Raw genomic sequence first — 18,384 nt, forward strand, 5'->3', positions numbered from 1 at the left:
TCAGTGAAAGACAAATAAAGGCAACACATTTTATGTAGCTCTTTCCAGAATGAACAAAAGGTGACTAAATAGAATTTCAAATGGGAAATTGTAAACATAAATCCACAAACTTTTCCATTTGACATCAAATATTTTCCCATATTTTTTAAATATCATTTTATGAAATGCTGTCATTTTTTTTCTCTTCAGCACAACAAAATGCTAAGGGCTTGTAGGAGAAGCTTGAATAGGAATTTTTTAAAAAATATGTATACATACTCCAGTATGTGGAGTAGCCAGAATACCCCACTTTTTTGTTAGAAGTAACTCCAGATTTGCATCACAACTTGTAGTGTGTCATCAAATAACTGTGATCAATAGGCTATTCACTACTTATAAAAAAGCTGCATCTAACATGTTAGAATGGAAATATCTGATATATTTGGAGGAAAATACATTTTTAATGCTCTCAGTAGAACTCTATGATGAACAGGGCTGATGCATTCTGATCCTGGTTTTGTGCATAACATCCACTAATAACTTGTAGCTCAGCAGGCAGTTCTGAACTCTTTGAGACCAAGTAATATCAGGCAGGTCATTCATTCATGTTCATCTCTGTCAAGGGGAAGAGAATACTTCATTATCTGAGATCTTTTTAATGGTCACTTCTGACATGTCTGCTGTGCCTGGGCAGCATTTTTTACACATCTTCAACTTCAAGCTAACCGACATTCAGAGAAAGGCTTCTGTCATCAATCATATTTCTGATATGACAAATGGGGAGCAAGTAGCAGAATTTTGCATGTGAATTTCTGAAAAGAATAATCTCTAAAAATCTCTATATACTGAAAAATGTTCACCTAAACTTGTTTAGAATCATGATATGCTCAGTTTCACCCAGAAATTAATTATACCAGAAGATCTCATCAGCTGCAAATTGTTTTATCCACCCATCCTACACTTTTACTCTGGAATACATGGTCTACATTGCCTCTTTCATTGTCCCCTCAGGATAAATAGATAATTGTGCAGTCTTCTCTTACGTAGTTCCTCCAGTAATGTTGAACTCCAGTGCAGTAAGTGTCATGGCACTGGCACTGTTACTTGGTAATTATGAGGAAGAAAAGCTCTAATAATTGAAGGATTAAGCTGCTAAACGCCTCCCAGGGGTCAAAATAAAACACCAGCTCTTCCAGCTATTTCTCATCTGTATACATATAAAATTTCTTACATCTGAGGGGACTGAGGTTCCCATCATTACTAGATTTTGTCATAGTCTTATTTTGTTCCAATACTCTTTTCCTCTCTTTTGATCTGAGTTCATATAAATCTATTTTTTGTGCCCTTGTTTGAAACCACTGGCAAAATTCTTTAGGAAGTGGTATCAGCCTCTGTAGATAAGAAATGTAACCTCTTCCATGAAATGTATGCCTTTAAGAGGTATGTGTAGTGACTGGGGAATAGTTCCTGGAAGGGATTTTTCCAGCCTGAGGGCTGAAATAGGGTGTAAAATAGATTTTTAGTATGAAGCTTGTGACATAAGCAAGGCACAGATAGAGTAGAAATTCAAAACAATTTCTAAAAGAGAAAAAAAAGGGAAAAAAAGAAGGTCAGGCTAGAAAAATGCAGTGTTTTTCCAGCAAGAGCACGATGCATGAGCAATGTGCCAGCTGCTGTGCTTTTTGGATGGAATGCACCTTCTGCAGTAACTGGAGGGAGGCGGTCATGTTTGCCAACCCAAACAAAGGGCCGATTAAACAGGCTGCTTTGGGGCACTCAGCATCAGTGACCAGCCCTGGGAAGTGATGGGCACTGTTCTGCACAGGACAAGCCTCCACTGCTGGGTGATTGCTGTTGCCAAACAGTAGAGGAGACACAAAGCAAACCACAACTCCTAGACATGCTCATTAGGACTGAGTAAATACCTAGCAGAAGGTATGTCCAGTTAAAATATCTACAGGAGACCTTCACTTCATCAGAGAGCTTGAGAGCTATCTGCCTCTTCCTTGCCCTGTGCTTTTCCTCATGTAAAAAATTAAAGAAAACTTGCCTGTGAATTGTTGTACCTTGCAGTCTCCAATTTGTCCCTCACGAAAGTCCCTTACTGTTTTTCACTTTCCACATTTTCAGTCCCTACGAGAATCTTTCAAACTCTAATGCTTCCTTAAAACCTTTTATCCTGCCTACATGCAAGATCAGCCAAAGAGGAAACACAAAAAATATTTCTGAAATATTAAAATTGTGTCTTTTTTGGGATTGCATATGAAATATCTAACCCTCTCTGTCACAACTAATTTCAAAGTTATATTATCTTTGGATTACTCTCAAACATTCCCGGATGACCATTTCCTTTTCTGATATTCACCACAGTACTGGGTACCACCTCAATAAACTGTCAAATGCTCATAGTCATGAAAGTTCTTATTCTGTGCAGGGTCTGGAGCTCCATCACATAAACGGAATACTTGAGCATATGTTCACATCCTCTTGAATCACACAGTTATTTAAATAATATCTGTAATTTCACTAAGTATTTTCTACTGCCTCTAAAAGTCCCTGAGATTTAAAATGGGGGTCAGCTTTATTCCTAGCATGACTCTTCTCTAATTGCTGAAACTACCCCAGGGATGAATTTGAGTCCAGATCTTTTCTTCACACCATTTTCTTTAACAGCTCTATTACTTCTGTATATACATGAGTTTAGAAATATCTCAGAATTAATCATTTTAGAACTAATTGTAGTTATTTCACAGAAGACATGTCTTGGAACCCTACCTTTATCAATACATTAAGTATAGCTAACTAAGCATTTCTGCTAGCTATTTCACAAGGTAATCAAGTAAATCACTCATTGCAGTGCTTTACTGAAACTTAGAGAAGAGAATGCACAGAAAAATTGAGAAGATGTTTGATTTCAGTTAGCTTCTAGTTTGTTGCCTGCCTCATAAGGGAATGGAAATAAGAAGTCAATTGCAGGGCTATCTCATTTTTCAAAATTTGGTCAGCCATAAGTTGCTGATATGGCTGCAAATTTCCACAGTGCATAGACATTTTGCCATGATGTGTCAACCAGAGTTACAAAGGATAGGCAAAGTAAGTTACACTGTCAGGATCTTGAAACAGCCAGAATGCCTTGAGCACAAGGAATAGGGTATTTTCTTTATATGAAGGAAATGAGGAGACACAGACATACATTGCAGATTTCCTTACAATACATGTAAGTCTTGCTAAGTATAATCTTGAGCAGTGTCACATTGAAAAACTAAATCAACAAGCCTGAGTACTGGATTTAAAACCTGAGATTGGAAATTAAATATATTCAGACCACTTAACAATTTAGTTGAGAAGAAAAGTTGAAACCTAAGACCAATTAACATTCATATAGTATTTTGAGCTTTACCACCACCTTTGATGAGGCAGTTTCTTTCTACAGACGTATACAGTTAAAAGTATGTTGATGAAGTACTTACAGCAGGAACGATGCTGGGATGGGCAGAACCAGATGGGGTCTCTCTCCTGCAAGGTTCAGTAGGGGGTGGCAATCAACTTGAGTCTGCTATTTCACCTTCTGTCCTTGTTTCAGTGTTCTACTTGACTTGCAATCACCCTCCAAGGTCCCTGCCTTTATTAAGGCTGACCAAACCTCCTTTAGAGAATCAATTCCTAGTAGAGCTACTTCCTGTTAGCGCTTGTTAATTATTCAGCGATTTTGAAACCTTTAGGCTAGCCTATGCATTAGGAAATCCACTTGCTAAAATGGTGTACATCCTTGCTTTTTTATTCCAAAATAAATCTCAGCCAAAAAGCACTAGTTTCCAACAATATTTTTTAAAATAAAACCCAAACAAATAAAGGCCTTTTTTTTTCTTTTTTACACTTACACATTTGGAAATCAAATCTCTTATCATATAATCTTTGCTACATAATAGATTATTATAAGCTCTGGGTAAAAATGTGTTGTACTATGATGTTTTTGCATTTCACCAAAACTGCACATAATATACTGCTTGAAATTACATTATCTGTAGATATATTAAGTAAAAGAGAGCTCTAAAACTGCACCCTTCTATGTTGAAAGCTTTATGTTAATGCAAATGTTGAAGCTTTATGTTAAAAGTTATTAAATGGTGCAGGCTACTGAGGTGTACACATCTATGGTTTTGGTAAGCCAAATATAACAAATAGAAATTTAAAAAAATAGAGTACAGATTTGGGGTCACCTAATGGTTATTTAGTTATGAGTCTTTAAATTCAAGGATTTTTTTAGTTACTATTCTGAATTAAAATGCTGGCTTTTTGACTGGTGGGTAGGTTTGTGCATTTATGTCCTGTTATTCAAACTGTTTAGTTAGAAGATGACCACAACTTTGTCAGTAGTGATTTAGTTTTGCCACCATACATTTTACCTAGGAAAATTAAAGCATCCATACTTAAAATTCTGATAATATAACCAGAAATTAAAAAACAAACAAACAAACAAACAAAAACAAACAAACAAACAAAAAATTAAAAAAAAGAAGGAAAAAAAAAAAACAACAAAAAAAAAAAAAAAAAAAACAACAAAAAACCACACCAAAATAAGCCAAAACCCACATACTAAAAATTAGGTGTCTCTCATGGATTACTGAGAGCATCTGCTGGTAGGAAGAAACTCAGAGAATTAAGAAAATAATAAAATAATGTCCTCAAGAAGCTATCTTGTGGATGATGGTTCAGATTCTCACAAATTTGATGACATATATCACACTGGTGAATTGACCCCAGCTAGACATCAGGGGGCCACCAAAGCCACTCTATCCCTTTCCACATCTGCTGGACAGGAGAGAGAATACAACCACAAGTTCCTGGGTCAAGATAAAGACACAGAGAGAAAACTCATCATCACAGGCAAAACAGACTTGACTTAGGGAAATAAATTTAATTTATTACCAATCAGATCAGAGCCAGTTAAAGAGGAATAAAACCAAACCTTAGAAAACACCCTCCCCTCCTAACCCCCCCATCTTTCTGGACTTAGCTTCACTCATGATTTTCTCTCTACTTTCTCCATCTTCAACAGTGCGCAGCAATGGGTTATAGGCTCTGTGGTCAGTCCACCACATATTGTCTCTGTTGTTCCTTCCTTCTCAGGGGGAGGATTCTTCACATGCTCCCCCTGCTCCAGCATGGGGTCCCTCCCATGGGAGACAGTTCTCCACAGATATGGACCTGAGTCCTTCTCACAGGCTGCAGTTCTTCACAAACTGCTCCTACAAGGTGCAGTCCTTCAGGAACAGACTGCCCCAGCACAGGTCTCGCATGGATTCACAATGCTGGCTGGCCTTGGTTCTGTTTTTTCTCACAGAAGCCACCCCTGTCGTCCCCCCCTTCCAAAACCTTGACAACCAACCCAAAACACAGAGGTGCTCTGGCATAAATAAAAGCATCAAAAATGTATAAAGTCAATGTCATAGTAATTTTACTGTGAAGATTTTCCAGTTAAGAACATAGTCTTATTCAAATCAACATTCACCTTAAGAAAATATCACTTCAAATTATTCCAGGGAAAATACTGATGTAAAGAGTCACTTATCTGAAAAACACAACCATTCAACCAAAAAAAAAGGTTTCTGTCTGAAAGTTCTTGTCAGGAGCAAAATAATTGTTTTATCATCAACTTCACTATCAACATTAATGCCATGTTATAGCAGCACCATTTTATAGTGCTTGAAGCTCTGAGATGGTGAGGCAGCAACTTCAAAGTATTTTAAAACCAGAAGGAGTTGCAGGAAAGGATTAGAAGAAAGGTCATTGACTCCAGAGGAAGAATAGTGAACAACATCTGTTTTCAGGAACATTGTGCATTAGGAATAAATGGAGAATAAATTGTTATTTTACATTTTTCCAGTCCATATGCTGAAATCATCATTTCTGCATAAAATCTACTGAAGACATCAAATGAAAAATAACTGAAAGACAATCAAATAGAGAAATGTTTGGTGCCCTTCCCTAATGGTTGCAGTTTAAACTGAAATTAATAAGAACTGTAAAATACCTGATCTTTGGTAAGAGAAGCAGAGAAAGACACAGATTTTTCTGTCTCCTAACACAGCAGAAAGAAGCAATCTCACAATAAAGGATGTTGATATCCAATTGATAGGAAATATTCTATTCTTCTGTTACCTGGGGCATTTTGTGGAAACAAGGTATACCTGTACGGATAAAAGGCAAAAGAGGGATTGAAGAGGCAACAAAGTATTTCTGTTAAGGAGAGCCATAGGTAAGGGTGATGAGAAGATTTAGTGCCCTTTCTGGATCTAGGACAAAAGATCCGAGTCTGTATTCCAATATAATACAATAAACCAGATCATGTTCAGTTGCTGTATATTTCTACTTTCTCAGTGTTGCAGATTCTTGGAGTAGAAAGCTTAAAGAAATTCTATCAGGAATAAATCCAACTTTGTATTTAACTTTGTAACTATATCACTCTGTAACAAGGCCTTACCTGTGCTAGTAAAAGGTGATAAACACTGCACAAAGTTTGCAAGGCCTTGGGACAAATCTGACAGGTCCACTCTTACTGAGCTTTCCTTGACCCTCCTGCAGCTTTGTTTTACTGGATTCAATTCCAACACCATTTTTTATATTTGACCAGGTGTTTAAGGGGACTTTGTTTTCATTCTGTTTATCTTTGTATGTTGTCACCTCTAACATGGCAGAAGCTTTCCTATGATAGCAGAAGATTTGAGAAGTGGGGCCATAGGATATGTGTGGCATGAGGGGTGTGCAGGCATGGAATGGTAAGAGATGGAGTACAAACTTGATACAGAAGACCCCATGCATGTCAACATATCAACAATGGTCAGCTGAAGGAATGCATGCCTGAAGATGGGCAAAATTGATTTTTCAGATAACAAAATAAAAAAAGAAGAAAACCTCTAATACATAAAAGTTACCACATTTAATAAATGCAGATGCAACATGCAGCTACAGATCAATGAAGAACAAGGGTGTAAAAGCATGCTGTCAACTGTATAAAAATTGAATCCTAAGTGAATCCTAGAGTGAGGCGAAAGAATAAAGTAGCAACATCATATGCCTCCTGATGAGACATCAGAGGTTGATATCTCATTGTAACACCATGGCCAGCACTATGGAGATACTGACTTTACAGCCCAATGGAGCAGTGGAAGGATGAGCACAACATCAGGAAGGGATGCACTCAACATGTGCATTTCAATTTTAACTACATTGTTACTATTATTGATTTTTTTCCTTAATGAAACTATTCTTAATATGTATTATATTTTTTTCTTTAACAACTAGATCTAGATTAATATGATTACTCAATTTGATTTTGAATATAGTAATGACAGGCTGTATATGCTAAGGGTTCATTTCTGACTAATGCATTGAATAGAAGAGTTTATGAGGAGCTATGTTACCTCTGATCCATAAGCCCATCTTGCTCAGGTCCCCTTTCTCTGTCTTTGGCCATACAGAAGAAGTGGTGCGTGCTCTTAAGGATGCTCTGCTTAGTGTTAGAAATAATTACAAGATTTGTTTACTAGGATGGATCCTGACCTTACTGCAATCACTTTCAGAGTTTTATGGATTTTACTACTGACTTATGATTATAAAAGCTAAGATGAAAACTCTTGAACTTGGCTGAAGTTAGGTGATAACAGCAATAATGAGGCACTGTGGTCAATACCCCCAGGACAAAGCCACCAATCTTTGATGTGTTCTTCTGGTATATATAATAATTCTCTCATGCACTGCTGTGATGTACTCGTCTCTTTGTTTCCACCCCACACTCCATTCTGCCAATATTTCTATTCTCTATAGTTCCTCTTATTTGCCATGCACCCTGTCATCTACCAACCCTGCACCATTTCAAATATTTCTAAACACTAAGTCAATTAAAAGCTCAGTCTCTATTTCTGTTGATGTTGAAAGTTGCCTTTGTGATTTCCTTTTCTGGAAAGGACCTTTTCTTTACTGGCAGGATCCTGACCTACAGGATAACCCCTAAGTTCTGCCTCACCTTTAGGCTCTGACTGCATAACAGAATGTTTGTGTTTAACACCCAGTCACCTCCCTCTCATCAAATTTTTGGTGGTCTTTGGTTTTCCTTTGCCTTCCCCATGATTCTACATCATTCATTTCTGCACCTGGATGTAGTGTTTCCAGAAAGGGTCAGGACTATGTCTTAGACTATACTAGATGCTTCCTCTTCAGTTCCTTTCTTCCCATCTTCAGACATTCCTTTTTCAGATATCTTTAGAATCACTGATGCACTCCAGGTGATCGTAAAATCTTTTGTCAGGCCTCATTTCACAGATGCTATTTTATTCTGACAGCTTTGCCTATACTTAGACAAACTCTCCTTGTAAACAAGACCTGTCTTGCCATGGCAATATAGAAAAGCTCTCTCGATACAAAAATGTGTGCTGGGAAAATATCACTTCATACATTTGACCCTGAAGATTCTCTCAATCTGGTTAAAAGAGGATAAGGGTTATATTCAGGCAAAATAGTGAGCTCCCTTTCTAAAATGTGAATGGTGGTGCCTGTGGTAAGAATCCTATATACACTAGAGAGATTAGCATCAACGTCTTTGTAAAAACAACATTTTCTTTCTAGTGATCGTCTTCTTCCCCTCTCTGACCCAACAGCAACAAACCCAAACAAAAACACCCCCAAAACAAACAACAACAAAAGTCAATTGCAAAGTCAGACCCATGTTGTTTACTGGCCTGGCTATCAGGCTATGCTATCAAAAATAGTGTTCACCATAAAAGGTTTGCACTGCTCTATTAAATTCCACTTTACTTCTGAAATATGCACATGGTTTCTTCATGATTTCTCTCCTCAGCAGGATCTTTTTTATTATCTTCTGGGGTAATTTTCACCAAAATTGCAGAATTGTCAGTTCTTCACATGAGATGACAGGAGGTCCTTTCCGTTTAAAAGCATACACACATACCTGTGTCTACAGATACGCACACATAAAGGTTTGCATGGTTTCATTTCTTTAGCAATAATCAAAAAGAAGTATTGTTTTTGAGTGTGAGAGCACTGTATTTTTCTGTTTAGGGAAAGTGAACCTTTTGGATGCTATGGTAATGTCTTGGATGGCTCAAAATGAAAAGAGTGTCTTTGAAACAGGGATGACAGTACACTGTCCTCAAAATATCAGTATAAAAATAAAGCATTGCTCAAATTCACTAACTTTCAAATGACTGGATGGCCTTTTTATCAGAACAAATAAGCATAAATTACTGTGGATTACAGATTCACAACTGGAAGACTAGTTGTTCATGAGACATCTTAAAATTAAAGAAAAATAAACCCTTCACCTCTGTGTAAAGCTTAGAGGCTCTAGGAAGTGTCCAAAGCAAACCACAGAAAGGAATGCCAACAGGTTATGAGAGCAAGTAGGATTGTCTTCTGGCATGTACTCTTTAAACTGCAATAATTAGCTTCTCACTAGCAGGTGTGATATTTGACACCTCTTTTCACACAAACCTGGCCCTGAGTCACCTGCAGGCACATGGAACTGATAAATTTCAGCAAGCTCTGCAGAACAGCATTGTAAAGCATTGAAAAAGGAGCTATATTATGCTGCTGATAAATTCAACACATTTGGAATGGAAATGCCATTATTTGCAAATAGCTTTTTTTTGCGTCCCTCCTTGCTCTGCAAACTGACATCCCATTATCAAGGATTTAAAAGTTTATGCCAAAGAAGTATTGACCTTCAAGTTAATGCTATTAAAAATGTAATTTGATTTAAATGAATGGAATTGAAAAGAATCTCTGTATAAAGTGCAATACTGTCTTCATTAACTGTGCATTAATGGACTGAAGCAGAAGGTCAGAGGCATTAATGTATTTGCTGGAAAAGAATGACCAGAAGTCACAAATCTTTAAAATACTAAATGATTTAAAATCTCTGGTGTTATGCAAAAGTCAGAAATTTTATGTACTCATCTACTTTAGCAAACAGAAGCAAAATCCATCTACTTCACCATAGTGCAAACCATTATTTAGTCTAGCCTTTTTGACTTCTACTAATAGTAATCATTCTTCCTTTCCATTACCCCCCCTTTATTAGATTTTGATGGCACAATCAGTTCTGCACTGAGTGCAATAACAGGATTATCACTGGAAGAAGTTGGAAATAGAATATTCTGTCTATTGTCTTTAATTCTGCTATTGCCATAATAATATAACTTGAAGTTAAAGGTGTATCTTAGTCAAAATCTGTCTTCCTGAATGACTTGGTGACTTTACTATAAGAAGGAACAAAGTATCTGTTAGCTTCATTTGATTGTCTGTTCCAGTGACTGATTGCTAAGGGTTTAAATTTAAAACTAAATTTTGAATTTTAAATTTTCTGTCTTTGGAGTCTAGTAATTCATGCTTATTATATTTCATGCTTATTATACTATCAATGTAGTATTATAAGAATATTTAGGCACTTAAACATATTAATTTACCTTTATGGTGAACCAAAGCAAATCCAGATCTTTCAGATGGCCACTCTAGGGATTTTTGCCTGATCATGAAACAATGATGCTCTTAAGATAATAAAATTTTAGGAAAGCCATTCATGTTCTCATGGCCTGTGTTGCTGAGCTGCAACTGAAACTTATTGGCTTATTAAATTTATTCTATGTATTAGAACTATGTAATGCAATAGTCACAAGCATCCTTTCCATGCATTTTGATCTTTGTATTACCTCAAGACCAAAAGCAGTTGAGACCTATAGATCTTGTTATTCATCTGTGTGTCAGCTATTCCCTAGCTTGTATCAGGCTTTCAGAATAAAAATGAGCAGTTTACTGCCCAGATTTCTGTACAAGAGACACAATAACAACAGAGGGTTTGATTCTATAAAAATTGTTTTCTTTCAATTTTCTAACTTTGAAAACAAGCAAATTATATCTTCTTATTATGCATTTCTGAATAGCTCAACTCAGAACAGTACAAAATCTGTTATGCTGCAGATTGTGCAAAATCCTCTTGAAAACAAGCATGCCAGAATAGTACACAATATTCTATTAAATTTGTATCTAAGTCAAGTCACTTCACTTGCTTATTTTTTTGCACTAGCCTGATTTTGTTATAGAAGCACACTGAGCAGTTATGTTGAGTTATTTGTCCATGAAGACATTTAAAATCTATACAGACTCATTGGTGTAGAATACATTTCTTTTTCTTAGGACAGGTTGCATTGGAATTTCTCTGTATTAACAATTTTTTTTTTCCACATAGCTCCCAGCTTACCAAGTGAAGAAGGAACTGCCACCTGTTGTGTCACAAGATATAGGAAACTGTTCTTGGAAATCACTCCTTCTTCTTGCTAGTATTCATCCTTAGCCATAGCTCTGGTTTAAATTCTGTAAGTCAAAGATTATTAAGGGACTAGAGTGTTTCTCCTATGAGGAAAGGCTGAGACCTGTTCAACCTCAATTAGAGATGAGTGAGAGGGGATCTCATCAATGTCTATCAGTATCTGAAGGGAGTGTATCAAGAGGATGGAGTCAGGTGGTACCCAGCAATAGAACAAAAGAAAATCTGCAGAAACTGGTGCACAGGAATTTCTGCCTGAACTGAATCAGGAAGAATTTTACTCTGCAGGTAACCATACATTGGAACAGATTGCCCAGAGAGGTTGTGGAGTCTCCCTTGCTGGAGATACTCAAGAACTGTCTGCATGAAATCCTGTGCAATATTCTCTGCAATGACCCTGCTTGAGCAGGGAGGCTGGACCAGATGATGTATTTGGTTCCTTCCAAACTTCTTCATTTTGTGGTTCTGTGAAACTGGGCTTTCAGTATGCCACCACGCAAATCAAGACTGAACCAAGAATGTAATCTAGAGAAGTGTTTACCTCCATGTTTTGTCTTTTCTAAAACAAAAGGGAAGCTAACAGCAGAAACAGGAATTCAAACTACTGTCAATTTTGTTTGTATTCTGCTCTGGCAGTAGCTGCAGTTCTGTGCTTTTTCATCTTGAAAGTTTTTGACCAAGCTACAATTGAATCCTAGATTGTTAGTAAAATGTCTATTCATAAATTCACACCTTCAGTATTGTTAAATTGCCAATAGGTAGTTTAGATTTCTACTTGGAACTTTATGTGTATTATAGAAATAGTACACTCATAGAGGATAAAAGCACTATTGGTGCATAGTAGAGCTGTAATGATTCTAGTGAAATAAAAAAGTGTCTGAGAGCCATGGCTCATAAAGGGGCTAAAAGGCAGAATCACTAAAAATTACAGAAAAAACAGCAGCACTGTGATTCCAGTGGAAGTATTTTTCTGTAGAATTGAGAATGTGAACAGTCTTCTTTAGACTCTATAAACCTACTATGCACAACCTTTCACTATTCACTTCTGCATAAAATAGGGGTATATTGTATATTATCTGCAAACAATCTGTGAGGAGCAGAATCCTCAGTCAGTACCGCTTGTCGGTGTGCAAAAAGACAGTCTGCCTCTCTGGGGTAGAGAGGGGGTGATGGCAGGAGTCAGAATGCGTAACTAATTTATTATTCCAAGGATGTCACACAGTCTCATAATATTTAGCACTAAATCCAATTTTGATAGCATGTGTTTTTTTTAAAAGAAACTTTCCAGGGAATTAAAATCTCCCCTGCTTTCTGCTAAGTAAAGATACTGATTGAGTCAGACATTCCTTATTTAAATATAATCTCCTTTCTTTTTCACCTATGTGAGAGACTGAAATGTTAATGGTCAAAGGCTCAAACAATTGGCCATTTGCAAAAAGCAGTGGGTGTTTTGCTGACTGTGTGCAAGGTAACCATCCAGGTGCAGCGGGTGTGAGCACCACAAATCAACTTTTGTTTAGAAAGGAGCTGGGATTTGAGCCAGGTAAGGGAAGAAGCTGCTAAGAAGAAAATTTCCTAGCTTATATATTTCATAAATAGACCCTTGTACTTTTTTTGGCATTTAATTGTATGTGTAATTATATGTACAACTAATTAGCAATAGCCCAGTTGCACCTTATGACATAATTTCAAAAGACACTAGTACCCAAACTGGGGCCAAATTTTCAAAACAGCTCTGTTCTCTCATAGATGTAGATAAATTGTGTCAACAAGCAACAACAAAAAAATATGGGCAATGAAGAGCAAAAGGCAACAAAGGAAGAGGAAAAAGAGGAAGAAAGCACATCAGATTCACAAAAAAATTAACAGAACAAATAGTATTTTATGAAAGAAATCTAAAAAATATTTTACATCAATATAGCTGAAAATCTTTGTTTAAAACAAAAGTTATAAGGGAATTTGAACTTACTTGACTCTTTTCCCAACATATATAATATCAGTCTTCAAACACATTAAAATTAGCAATGACAATTGAAACAGATATAAAAATATAAGTGCAAATACATGTGCAGAAATGAACAAGAATTTTAATGTAGATATTTAGCACTGAATCGTATCCAGCTTAGGTCTTAGTTCTAATATGTGGTCAAAAAAGTCAGTATATTTGCTAGGGAAAACTTGTATATGAAGTGAGAGCATAGTATTTTTGCAACTGAATGTAGTAACTATATTTGGAGTCCTCGAAATAATCACACTTAGAGAATTTAATTCTCAATAGAGGGAGTTTTAAAAATGTTACAAAACATATTGAAAGAAACTTTGGTATGGTGCATGAAAATATTTGGGAACAATTTGTGAAGTCCTAGAACACTCTTTGTCTCAGCTGGGAAGCTAAGCTAAAAAAAAAATTACTTAAAGATTATACTAGTAAAACAGAAAGCCATCTGACAGAAAATTAAATACTTAATTTAATTATAACTCCACTTATCAGACTAGTCCTTACAGTTTTGACTACTACATTGGAATTTGCTAGTATGCTTTCTTACTAAACTGATATTATCAGCATCAATGAGTTCGAACTTGTTTATAAAATATAAGTAATTATTTTTTATTAATTTCAGTCTTTGTATTCCAGTCAATCTTGAAAGGATTAACCAGGCTATGCATTACTCCTTCACAGATGTAAATGTAAGACATCTCAGAGTATTATTTGGCTTAAAAGTCTGTTGGTAGAGAAATAGTTGTTGATGATTGATAAACAAATTAGCATTTCTCAAGTTAGCCCAGGAAATCTACTAGAGCTAATGATTAAAAAAGCTGTATACTAATAGCTGACATAGTGATGAAGGCTGTTCCAAACCAAGAAAATTGCTGCAAACCTTTCTATACAACAAAGTTAGTCTTGACTGAATTAAGGCATTTTATAAGAGAAATCTATCTTAGTCATGGGGCATCATTTGCTTTATTCAGGCTTGTCATTGTGTCCAGCATTACCATAAATTATATAATGCAGAATCCCATAGACGGAATCATCCTGTTGCTGTCCAATACAGACACACTGATACCTGTTTGGGTTTGTACTACTAGAGTGCAGGGCAGAATGGTGACATTGTTTTAATATTGGCAGAGTGAGAGAAAAATGCTTACTACCCAGTCTTGTCAATAATGTAACAGAGGGATGAGACAACTGATATCTCAGTGTGTTTTAGCTGTCAGGCATTCAGATTGATAGTAAATAAGAACTAGGGTACCATGATATCACCAATTAGTATGCAAAATCCAGTGCAGAACTTGGAAACTGACTGGTGAAAGGAAAGCCCAAGTTTCCTGTGGGTAGACCTAAAACTCATGCTTTTGTCGGGCTTCCTTACATTGGAATTTTATACATTAAATGAGACTGAAAAAAGTGGCCTGGACGTACTTTCCAATATTATTAATTTCTTTTAGACATCTTAGGTGGGAATTAATTTGTCTAACTTTAGATTTCTACACCATAGACATCTTATCAGGGGAGGTTCAGTGAAGAGAAAAAAAACAAATACATTTACAGGGCACCTCATGCGATTTAGACTTTAAGATGAGATTATTGATACACAGAAAGTGCTTATTTTTCTCCAGCAGTTACAAAAGGGAGTGAGTTAAAATATACACATTCATTGTACACATAAGTATTTGTTCGGATGAATTCCACTCTTCCTGTGTTTTACAAAGAAGGAGAAAACAGCAGCAAAATCCTCCTCTTGTTTCACTGATGAGAATGCATGCGGCACTGTATCATTAAGGAATTAGTCCTCTAGTAAAAGCAAAATCTGACATTAGCATTCCATGTAAATGAAGTTTCAGGAAAAAGGATAGGTTACTGCACTTGCACTAATACACTGAAGACTTTTTTGGAAGTGGTCTTCTCTGGACATGTTTTTCTTCTACAGAGAGTTGCACAAGAAAATTTTTCATCCTCATAGTCATCTGGTACAGCTGGAAGAACATAATTTTTCTTTACTGGCATGGAATCCTGGTCATTTTCAGTATTATTCAGCCTCCTGAGTCTTTCTCTGCTCAAAATAACAAAACATTACAGTCCTTTGATTTTTTTTTTCATTATTGATTCCATTACTGACAATATTAAGCATAAGGATTATGTCAGATGAAATTTCTATATATTCTGTGTTCTGGATGATATTGTTCAAAAACCTATTTAGACTGCTCTGGGATTGGCAGTCGAGGTCAGAAAATAAACACTCTGAGTTCCTTATGTGTTCCTGTTCTGGCCATGGTTTCACATTTGGGAGAATTAAGTGGCTCTTGGTGCAAGCCAGAGAGTAGCCCAGAGCTATTTGCAAACTGTTCTCAAGGCTGTATCTTCAGAACAAAATTTTTAGCTGTTTTATTTCCAAAATCCAATTGTAATCCTTTTATGGGTTCAAAAATGACAGATGAATCATCGAAATAGAAATAATTTTCAGCCTGGAGAAGAGAAGGCTCTGGGAAGATCTTATAGCACCTTCCAGTACCTAAAGAGGACTACTGGCAGTCTGGAGAGGGACTTCTTACAAAGTGATGTAATGGTCCTACAAGTGGTTATTTTCTTCTTTACACTGAGAGTTGGTTTGTAATAGATATTAGGAAGAAATTCTTTATTATGATGGTGATGGTGTTCCAGTGAACACTGGAACAGAGAAGTTGTGCATGCTGCACCCATGGAAGTGTTCATGAACATGATAGGGCTCTGAGCAACCTGGTCTAGTGGTAGGTGTCCCTACCCATTAGGTGGGGACTGGATCTCTAGAGTATCTTCCAACCCAAACCATTCTGTGATTTTATGATTAGCCTAAAAAAGTAACTGTTCTGGGTTTTGAAAGTTCCTCAACTTTCTGGAAGAGTATTCTGGGAAAGTAGCAGCACACGACTGTGCTATCTTGCAAGGTATAGGACTATGGTACAGTTTGTGTCAAAAAAATTAGGTAAAGTAGGGGAGGAGTCATAGATGCCTAGACCCTCGGCAATCCAGGGTATCCCAGAGAGCATCAACAGTTTCATATGCTGATCACCTCCACTGGGACTACACAACAGCAGATTAGGCTTGCTTGTATTGATGCTGTGCCATGCAAAGTATCTCAGGGACATGCATAAAAAGAAATTCTCATTAGGTTGTTCTGGGCCTGCCTTATTCATATCAGAGGCATGGCAACAGAACACCAGAATTAGGCTTGCTATTTTTAAAATGACTATAAATAAAAGCTAAACACTGCCAATTTCTGTTGTAAACAAGTAACTGTGGACCTGAAAGACAAAAACTCAGCCAGACATTAAACATCTACGTTCCTATCAATTTCAAGTCATGCTGTTGAGTCACACTATTTGATTAAGTGTTCTGAGTTAATTAAAAGTGATGGGAAAAACAGATCTTGAGGGTTTTTTTATCCAAAGGTGTCATTCTCTCTTTCAGCCAACCAAATTCTAAATGGTTGACCATTTTATTCAACCTCCTACAACCTATCACTCAACTTGAAGAAATGCCATTTTTTCCCAACAATAACTCAAGATTCTAGGACATCTGGTGTAATTGCATTTGATCATGATAAAGGCCAAACCATTAAAGATTTTTTTCAGGAAAAAAATAGCCCCAAAGAAATGCAATGTTTGTTTGAATGATACATAAGTGTCATCAGGTTATCAATGACTTAAATATTTGGGAAAAATTGGTATCAGGTGGAACTGAAGATTTTCAGCTTACTCTTCTGATTTAGAAAAAGTGTGATTTTTTTCCTTTTCCTAGAGTACATTGGCTCTAAAGATGTATTTGTTTTAGGACTGAATGATTTTTTTTCCTCATAAATGGGTCTAGAACACAGTGCTGCCTTCACCTTGAAAACAGAGCACAGTTGCTATGTTTTCCTGATGATATGACCTGAATCACACAGACATATCAGATTTAATTTCCAACTACAAATATTCTTCACAATCTCTCTGTAAAATGCCTTGTGTAGATGATTTCAAAATGAGTGTATCTGGTCTGGCTGACGTGGAGTTAATTTTCCCCATAGCAGCCCTCAGTGCAGTGTTTGGTACTGGTAGCTAGAAAGATGTTGATAACACGCCAGGGTTTTAGCTGCTGCTGGGAATTGCTGGCACAGCATCAGTAATGGCTTTCCAACATTCTTCCCCCACTCCCTGAACAGTAGGCTGAGGGTGAGCAAAATGTGGGGATGGGACAGCTGGGACCACTGGCCTCAACTGACCAAAGGGATTTTCCATACCATATGCTCTCTGCTCAAATAAAAAAGTTAAGTAAAGGGAGGTGTAAATAGGAAGCATTCATTATTTGCAGCATTTGCCTTCTTGAGCAACTGCTGCACATGTGGAAGTGCAGCTTCCCAGGAAGTGGCCAGACATCACTTGTTAATGGGAAAGTAGAGAATAATGGTTTTTTTCCTCCTTTTTTTGGGCACACAACCTTTCACTTTTGGTTTCGTAAACTGCCTTATCATGACCTATGCATTATTTTCTGTCTTATTTCCCTCTCCTCTTTCTAGCTGAGAAGGGAGATGGAGCAGCTTGTGGGGCAGAAGGTGCCCAGCCAAGGTCAACCCACCTCAATGAGTCACAGGACTTTTAAAACAAAATCATAAACTGCTGGCGTGTCTTGGTGATGCTATAAATACAAATACTGTGTGTTCCCCTGTTTTGACTTAGCATACTAGTTCTCGTTTTTGTCTTTAATTTTTTGGGTGCAGGACTCATTTGAATCATTAGGTAGCACTAGTGTGACAAAAGAGTTCATGGCTTTTGAAGGATTTGTTAGTCAGTTAAAAATTATACCCCTGTGTGGGATTCTTCTGGATGATTGATGTCACAGCATTTCTGCTTGTAGTCTTAAAAAAAAAAAGCATCCAAAGACAATGTTCTGCCTGTCCTCAATTAATCTTTAAATCCTTCAGTGGGGTTGACCTAAATTACAAAGTCGCTTGCTGTGTGGTTGTGATATCCCATGGCTACAACAATACAATTTTTAATCTTAAAAGTGAAATTTATGTGCGGAAAAGCAGCAATGGGTCCATGATTTT

The sequence above is a fragment of the Vidua chalybeata genome, chromosome 5, assembly GCF_026979565.1.
Source record: "Vidua chalybeata isolate OUT-0048 chromosome 5, bVidCha1 merged haplotype, whole genome shotgun sequence".
In the NCBI taxonomy this organism is placed as follows: domain Eukaryota; kingdom Metazoa; phylum Chordata; class Aves; order Passeriformes; family Viduidae; genus Vidua; species Vidua chalybeata.